The 9,247-nt window shown below is 45.2% G+C and overlaps 1 protein-coding gene across 3 annotated transcripts in view; it reads right to left on the bottom strand.

The window, feature by feature from the left end:
* Positions 1-910: 910 nt before the first annotated feature.
* The window catches only part of Mib2 (E3 ubiquitin-protein ligase mind bomb 2), a 69,563-nt gene continuing 61,226 nt past the window's right edge, over positions 911-9,247 (bottom strand). For all 3 annotated transcript variants that reach the window (XM_077677760.1, XM_077677762.1, XM_077677763.1), the window contains one exon: positions 911-8,082. The gene's annotated coding sequence lies outside the window, so the exon portion shown is untranslated. The remainder of the gene's footprint in view (positions 8,083-9,247) is intronic.

Below are 9,247 nucleotides of genomic sequence, written 5' to 3'. Positions count from 1 at the left end.
CACCAGTTCAGACCTAGTGCAGCCCAACTGGAGAAGACCTGCAGCGACGCGTTCGAAAAAGCGTCGCTTCGTTTCCATTTTAAGCAGTCAGCAGCTTTTCTGCTTTTAGCCCAAGAAAGGCTATAGTACAATAGAAACAAATAAAAGCATCGGCCGAAATGTAGTCCTAGTTCTACGAACACACCATCACAAGAAAGCTGGTGAGCAAAGCTGTAGTTACAAAGCTTCATCCATCACCATCATCTGGTGCTTTAAGTGGGGCTGTATGTAAAGCCCTGCAATTTTCAGCAATAAAATTAAAGCCGTTCCACTCAATATGAAAACTGTGGGAAGTGCAGAGCAGTGATTTTCCATAATGGTCTGTAGCACTGTTATCCGCTCACTGCTACCACACAATGCAATTCAAATTTCCCGCCTTCGCAGTGCTCGCGCGCCCCCTGCCTGAAACTGCGCCAGCGGGAGATCTGTTCTTTTGGTGCTTGCTTTTCCTCCCGCATGTTCCGGCGATGCACTACACTCTTTTTCGCTTACTATCGTGAAAACCAACCCAACGAGCGTTCCCAACTACATGAACGTGGGCGCTGCCGGTTAATTACATGTATTTTGCCTCAAATTGACCTACAGTTTTCTTTGCGCTAAACAACGGGGAGATGTATGACAAGCGCCAGCGGTTCACGAGTTTCGAACGCTTATGATTACATAAACCGCTTGGCTTTCGAAGGCTCTGGGTTACGCCGTGATGACACCCACTTCGACGAAACGCCATGTGGCTCTACTTGGGTCCAGCGAGCGAGCCACGACGACAACGCGAGCCCCTAAAGTGCTCTGCACTTAAAACATCCAGCTCCACCACCAGAGATGGATCCCTTGTTATTGCTCTCCACTACATGAACAGACCCAAACTCAAATGTGTATTTCAAAGTTTATTCATTAAATAAGTGCCCCCTGGACAATGTGTGTGTGTGTGAGTGGGTGACAAAAATAATCCGGGACACGAACACAGGGCTGGGACAAACAACCTGAGGGTCCACACATTAGTGGGCTAAAAGGGGGGGAGAGGTGAACGTTCACTGGGGGATGGATGGTCATCACCGGCGGTAGTACACTTCTATACAAAGTACAAATAATGGTTGTGGATCACTCTTATCACATACACTGCTGCTTACATAGAGTGCAAGGACATCATGTGCAAACAAGAAGGGACACAACATGGCGGCGGTGGTGCAAGTACTTGCGGCGCAAATGTTACACGATTTCTTTTCGACTCTAGGTTCTGCAACCCACTGGCCTGTGGTTGGCTCTAATCGTGCGTCACAGCAAAGTGGCTCCGGAATAACTTCGCCCCCTTCACGAAACGTTGAGCTTCCCATAGTTAAAACAAACTGGCAGCCAAAGGCATTGTCGTTACATCGCTAAGACTTGACTTACTATACTGAAATGCAATGTTAAAAAAAGAAATGGGAGAAAAGCGATTTCACTCACACAGGAGGCTCACAAGTGTTAACAGGCTAGAAAGTCGAACACGCAAGCAACTAAGACCCGTGCAACGTGTTCACATAAGCAACATTCTGTTTTCAAATCACTACAGGCCGGGGACTTCCTGTTACACGCAGCGCTGTCTAGTTATAACACTGCTGGAACCTTCACGACCAACCGCTAAAAAAAGCTTGCTGTTTGGCCTCTGTGGCTTAGTGGGTCGCTCAGTGGCTTCTACGTTCCGAGTTTGAGCCCTGGCAAGTCAACCTGTTTTTTTTTTTTTTTATTTGCGAGATTCTTTTACTGCAAAGATGCTTCCTTAGATCAGTTCTACGCACTGCTTTCATAAACAAGCGTGGTTTAGTATCCTGTATAGTATCCTGTAGGTTGGTTTATAAGCAACGAGGAGCCTATCGCCACGTTTAATTAAAGCTCTGCATTGTGCCAGGAATTCCCACCCTACAGTGACTTGAACACGGAATGCCACGTCACATACACGAATCAAAAGGTATATTACAGAAACCAACCTACGACTTCCATTGTTGTCAAGTACCGACCTTCGCCGTGTGGTGGACATAAATATAGGCTGCTTATGATGATGATGATGATGATGATCGGTCACACACACACAGCCTGAAAGAGTGACACTGCAGCAGCTTCACCAGGAGCAATACCGAAATTACGGAGGGCACTAAGCAGGAACCGCCTCAAATTTACCTAGAAACTCTCGAAGCAATAGCTTTAGGGGGCCAACCGACCGGAACAGTTGTGTAGTCTGGTCTGCAGCCATAGACAGAATGCGGCTTGTATAGAGTGGAAGCCATCAAGAGGATTAGGAGGTGCAGAAAGTTCAGATGTGCTGCCAGCTACAACACCAAGCTGTTCTTTTGGCAAGTTTTTGGTGGAGGGGCCTAGAGAGTGGTGCAACAATAAATTTACCTAGAAAAACCCAACAACCTTGGCTGGTTTGTGCATACTGGCATAGCCACAAAAACATCCGTGCCTGCCTAAAAGGACTTTTTTTTCTTTTAAAGGACATTGAGGAGTTCGAGGACATCGCGACAAGCACTTTAACACAACACATGACCCAGGCAAGACCAAAAAGCTACCATGCAAAACGCCAATCTTTTACGAGCCTATACTGACACAGGTGGGCCATTCTCACGGTACAGGCACTCATTAGACCCTTGCAGTGTGTATATATGTGCACTGAAGCTATCACTGTGTGCAGCAAGAAAGTGGTGTGCCTTTGTTATTCCCTTTCCAAAAGGATCTTCCAAAAATGTGAGGGTGAGTGCCTCCACGAAGCAGCTTTCTATTTTGTGCCAGCTGAATCCATTCTTTGCTCCTGAATTTCCCATCCTTGACATCTCATCCACTCTCCCGGTGTTCATTGTTACTCCTGTGGCCATCCCGACGCTAAAAGGCTTGTTACACAGTAATGACCTATCATCAAATCCACGTACGAAGTGAATGCTTGCTAGAGGCAGGAACAGGTAATAATATTAGAACTGACTCACGGTGAACATCCTGCCCACTGCTGGTTAAATGACTGTGTACTGCCCGCTGAAGAAATCTCGGTAAAGTGAGAAAGGACATACTGGTACGGCGAAAAAACTTCCGACTGCTGTCAGCCTGGTACGACTTGGTTTAATTGCTTGGAAACCTCGCGAAATGCTAAAACTAGACAGAACAAACTGGCACTGTGCTCGCAGCACAAATGGCTCACAAAAAGGCGTAGGTACGGCCAGGCAATTACACGCACTCTCTAAAAAAGATGCCACAGCCGACCATGTACCTGCTACGAAAGAACTTTTTGCTGAGCGAGCAGCTATACAGGCCGAACTACCTAGATATCACACTTTTCACTTATCGAACGGGCCGAAAGCAATCGATGCTCTACAAATGCAGTTCTGCTCTGACGGCAGCTCGTGCGAGACACCTCGTTAAATGTTAAAATACTGGCAAGGCTATGAAAAAGTACCATTCGCCACTAAAACTAGAGCGAGAGGGACAATGCATTCGGTGCTGACACCTATGACATGCACGTTAAATGCTCGCATGCGCACGAAAACTAGAAAAAAGAAGTAGATATGTGTAGAAACGATCTTCCCCAGCACGCTCTACATCCTTCACACCAAAGTGACGCGGTGTTAAGAATGCGTCACTCGTGACTCATCCTGCCAGCTAAACTATCGGTTGAATAAGGCTTTGACCGTGGCGCGGACAGACTGTAAAAAAGTCCACACTCCACTTTACACATGCAAACAAACGCTCTCTACTGAGCAAGAGATGGGACTGAACGCCGTCCTACTGTGATATGGTTCTCGTTGACGCTACGGGAGACCACTGGTGGATCCACAGTCCACTCTACTGGTTATCTGCTGCCGTGCATAGAGTACGCTGTTGTACGCACGGCACGTATACTTTGTACTGGCATTATATAGCGTTGCTGTGCTACCGTAGAAGTCAATACTGGGCCTAAAAATTTAACAAGGCTTAAAACAGCTTTCTTTCGGGGACTGGTCCGGCTAAAAGATGAATGGTGAAAAATTAGCAGCGCGTTTACGCCTCGTGAGACAGGCAACTTGAAGGCAAACTTATTCTACTTCTAGCGTATGCAAACGTCGAAAGGGGCTCTTTACCGAGCAATGCCTGCAGAAGGCACTAGTCCTAGTTGTAAACGATCATCGCAGAGTTTACGTCGGGTTATCAGATTAGAATGAAGCAAGATTAGATAAGCTCCAACATCAGCACATCGCCACTGTCAACTATGCCATGCCTTCCTCCCTGCTGCACTACATCATACAGATACCACCCAACAAAAATCAGTGTATTTAAAGTGTACGAGCTAAATGAATTAAACAGCAAGTGTTGCACGTCATCCTAGCAATAAGAAAAAAGCAGTCATTACTTGTCCTCTGCATTAGGTGCACTAATAACTCTTGCTCAGTCAAGAAACGAATATGCAAATGATGCGCTAAAAGGAAAAACAAGACAAACGCAGTGACGTTGCCGAATGGAACATGTCGGGACGAGTTTCTCAGCTCACACGATCTTGAACGATAACAAGATATCCACACTTCCCAATGCCAGGGCAGCTTGGCTTGAGAATAGATGCTCTCACTTCCTTTCTTGAAAAGACCATGTGAAGACGAAATACAACCTTGCTTTATTTCAAAGAACTAGCCTTTGGTAGCTTGCACTCTATAGCGGCTCTGACGAACATTTTAACCACTAAAAAGTAACAACTGGATGATAAACTTTCAAATTTCGCACTCTAAAACATCCGCGGCGGCCAGAAACAATGTTATCAGTGTGTTAAGCCTGCATTAGCATCCAAGAGACGTAAGCAAATAGAACTGGAGGCACATTACACTCATGAGGTCATATTTCTTGGCGGTGGCTTCTGGCAGTGGCCACCAATTGCACAAACCACTCTCCATGGCATCTTAACAAAACTGGGAAAGAATTTGGTTGGTGCATGGCCGTTACTTCATGTTTTCTCTACTATTTTGATTAATTGCTTTAAGTTCCCATCAAAAATTGGCATGACTGTTATTTTAGAGTGGCCGTCTTTCGAATGAACTTAACTTGTGTTTTGCCTTCATGGTCCCCTTATTCCTCCGAGATTTCAACGTACAGTAAAGCCCACTTATATCGAACAGCACGAGGATTGTAAATAGTTCGATATAGCGAAAATTCGATATAGAAAGTGAAGCAAAAAAAACTTATATGAGAGCAATCTTGCCGACGGAGTCACGAGCTAACGCTGAGCTCTTACCACCCTGCGGTTCACTATTGATACGACACTTTCTCGGAAAGAAAACATTAATTTATTGGGGCGGAAGAACTGCGCGAGTGTAGCCTGCTTCTTGGAGCGCAAGGCGTTGCTGGTGACTGCTTGCTCCACGGTATCTAAACAGTCGACAAGAAAAAAGACCGCTGCCCTCAATGGCACTGCAGTAGATCACCATAGCAGGGCCACGGCAGCGATGGCTTTGCTTGTGCTCGGAAGCGGTACAGAGTCCTCGGCGCCTTCGACAGAGCGGAGACAAGCATGGATACAAGCGAATAACGGCGAATCCAGCGAACCGAGCAAGTGCGGGCAGCGAGTGACGCGGACTTGAAATTTGGTAACACCGCAGCCCGCAGCACCCAATATGGCGTCTTTGGCTCCAACGGCATGCATGCGTGGAGCTGGTCCACTCTGCCACGGCCGGTTTGGACGCGCCCGAGCTCGCGCGGGAGTCGCAAGCGACGCCCGCGCCACCGCTGCGCGCCGATGTATTGCGGGAAAGCTTGCCGCATGCCTAAGGAGAGCGAAAAATCCCGCGCGGGAGAGTTCGATATATCCATTGCGAGCAAAATCGCGTTCCATATAAAAAGTTTTAAATGCGTGTAATTTTTACCAGAATTTTACAAGGGTTCGATACAGGCAATAATTCGATATATCCGTGTTCGATATAAGCGGGCTTTACTGTACAATCTTTGCAAATACGAGTGCACATATGACAACACTCGTTCAACTGCCAAGTAGCCGCACATCACTTTTTTTTCCAAGCTAAACAAAGAATACAAAAAAAAAAAAAAAAAAAACAAGGAAGCAGCAGGTTTCGACGACACTCTCCGCAACAACACACCTCATGGCACAACTGCAAAACCCTTTACGTCTACCTAGCTAGCAATTCCTAGCATTCCTAACCTACAAAAGTGGGAAAAAAATCTGTTTTCTACGTTGAGCAATAAGTCTTCCGTCCTAAACTGACGCAAGAAAGGACCTTCCAAGAATGGACGCCAAACAGCACGTGCCTCAGTAGTGTGGAACTGGAGACACACTAACAAAATTGGGCACGAGAAGGAAAAAAGAAACGCAAGAAAAAGAGAAGAGACAATGCCGACGGCAATGGGCAGACTTCGTGGAAGACTGTTTGCGTGAATAACGCTGACTAGGCCAAGGTCCGTCTTATAAACAATAGGTTGAAATTGAAGGGACGAAAAGAAACACATCGCTTATTTCTTGGAGCTGCCAGTTTCGAAAAGCCTTTACAAAATGCTACAAACACCGATACTAAGAACGCGCATTCGAAGGATTCGCTTCCTTTACATGAACTTCCGCTCTCTCAAACACTAGGCACAGATGCCCATTGTTGTCGAATCTTAAAGAAACGAATCATAGAGGGACCTCGTCAATGAACGTAAATGCATGATTGAAAAGGAAAGAAGCCATTCGGCTCAACTGCTATGATGCAATCTAATAAATACCTCTTCTAAGACAAGTCTAAAAACTTCATTTTAGCAGCGTTGCGGACTTAAAACTAACCCGCGAAGTTAAAGCTTCACAATCGGTTTCAAGAGCTTCTTTGATATTAAAAGTTTATACAAGAAAATTGAACTGCATAATTTCATTCTGTACCATGATACGTGAAAGTACTATATGTATGCACTGAGTGAAACAAACATAAAACATGACTGACAAGATAGTGTACTGTGATTTGTTCACAGGATGGTTCGATCCTATCAAATTTCATTACCAGGAAATCGCATGCCTGAGAAAAGAAACATGGTGTTTCGCGTGCAGCTACACTAGGCAAAGGGCCCACAGCAAGTAACAGATGCTGCTGCTACCACTGACAAGTTCCAAAAAGCTGAAAGACAACTGCAGTCTTGCAACTGATGCTACCTTCGTTGAGACAGTGTATGCATTCAGGTGTACAGCATATAACATCCCCACAGCAAGAGCGCTTTCTATTTTATGCTGGTAACACCTCATTCCAGCCCCTTGCAAAGATGTTTAGACTGTGTTAAAAGCATTCCATCTGGAAGTGAAAAAATCTTAAGACAACAATCCTTCATTGGCCGACAGCTGTTCACACAGTTGGTCACCAAGTTCATTCCGTAAGTGGCTTGTTATTCGTCCACCTCTGTTATGACAACATGCCCACCGTCATAGCAATAGATTCGATGATACGAAGCAGCGTGCGTCCGTGGATAAATAATAAAACTATTTCACAGTAAAAGATGAACGTACCGACAACACAACTGCCTGATGATAAGAACAATTCACGAGGCACATTTCAGTCCAACACAGGCAGCATAAACGAAATCAACAGCAGTTCATTTAAGTAAAGGTACCTCAAAGACGCTAAGCAACAGATGGCAAGAAAATTCTAAAATCCCTCCTTGCTGCCAGAAGTAAGGCAAAGGCTTTACACTGGCGAAAAAATTCTAAGTTTTTCAGACAAGCTATTTACAACACAAATAAAATTTCAGATCTTTCTCTCCACATTTTCAAGAGCCTGGTGCCTAGCTCTTCGCTTCAGGCACCGCACTCTTGCAAGTGCATACAGCACAGCAAACTCCGGCACATTTCGAGCACAGCAGCGACGTTCGGGGTATGTCAGCTGAAAAGACAAGCGCCCCCGAAATGCGAAAAAGTCTTTCACGGTGGCTGGGCATACACAAATGTCCTTCACCGACCACGTTCAACTCGCATCACCGCTTGGTGGCCACAGGAAGCCACCATCGCTTCAAGGCATTCAGACTGCCAAATGAATGCGACACCATTGACAGACTGAAGAGGCAGAGGCCGGAATACAGCATCACCTGGAAAAATGAAAGTAAAATAAAATCATGAGCTATTCCACTCTGTGAGGGCAGATGACTAGCAAAGCTGTAAAAAAACACATCACACACGTGGTTAGAGAGTGACAGACTTTGTCAGCTTTTTCCAGGCCATGCCAAAGGTTTCTGCGCCGCAAAATATTCAATGTAAATTTTTAACATTTAACTGCGACTAAACTGTTTTTGACAGTAAGAAAGAAAGGTGCCTTCACTCACTTTCAGGAACAAAACATTACAGCGTTGTTCAAAAGTTAAACTTGCATTTTGAATTTTTTGTGCCCCACATGCTTTTCGCATGGCCTACAAAATTTTGACAAAGGCTGTACACGTATTTATTTTTACGTAATTAAACTTGGAAGGAGTATGGTTTTATTTTAGCAGGCAAACATAGGGGATGTCTGTTTCCCTTCCGTAGAAGCAGACAGAAATTCTGTAACGTTTAAAACTTTACTGTGAACTCACATCGACAAGTAAATCAAACTCTGCGTAATGTTATTCATCTTAGCAGCCAATTGTCAAATATAATTGCTTTTGGGATGGTTTTGATAACACGAGAGTTACAGCTGTTTTCTGCTGAGCATGCGCGATAAAGTTGGCTTTGCCGCATGACGATTTCGCTGCCCCAGATTCATCGACGGACACGAAAAAAGTGAGAAAAACTGGGTAGCGGAAGCAATTTTTTTTCCCACAGCGATTTCTTTAGACCGACGAAATAAACTTTTCAAGCAGCTGCAAGGGAGAACTGTTATCTTGCTCATGACACTGTGCATGCACTTGCTGTTATGATGTATTACAATCCCTTAATATGCTGTTTTATTCGTTACCGTCATTCCAACAGGTTTTACTTGCTTCTGTTATTTGCGAGAGCTGCGCGCAGTCAGTACATCAGATGAAAAAGTGAGAGCGAGGAGAAAGAGAAAGAGACAAAGGAAAAGAGAGCAAATAACAGGAAAGGAGAGGGAGAGGCAGGGGAGAGAAATAGATGGAGGAAGGGAAAGAGAGAGAGAGAAGGTGAGATACTGATTTATTTTGAGGTTTAACGCGCCGACACTACACAGAAAATAAGGCGTCCCGTAGTGGAGGGCCCCGGATCAAGTTTGACCACCTGGGGATCTCCAACGTGCGCCGAAATCTCGAACACACGGGC

This window comes from Haemaphysalis longicornis, unplaced genomic scaffold, assembly GCF_048455015.1.
Source record: "Haemaphysalis longicornis isolate Haplotype H1 unplaced genomic scaffold, Haemaphysalis longicornis Haplotype H1 scaffold_7, whole genome shotgun sequence".
NCBI lineage: Eukaryota > Metazoa > Arthropoda > Arachnida > Ixodida > Ixodidae > Haemaphysalis > Haemaphysalis longicornis.
This window is presented reverse-complemented; position numbering and strand designations above follow the sequence as displayed.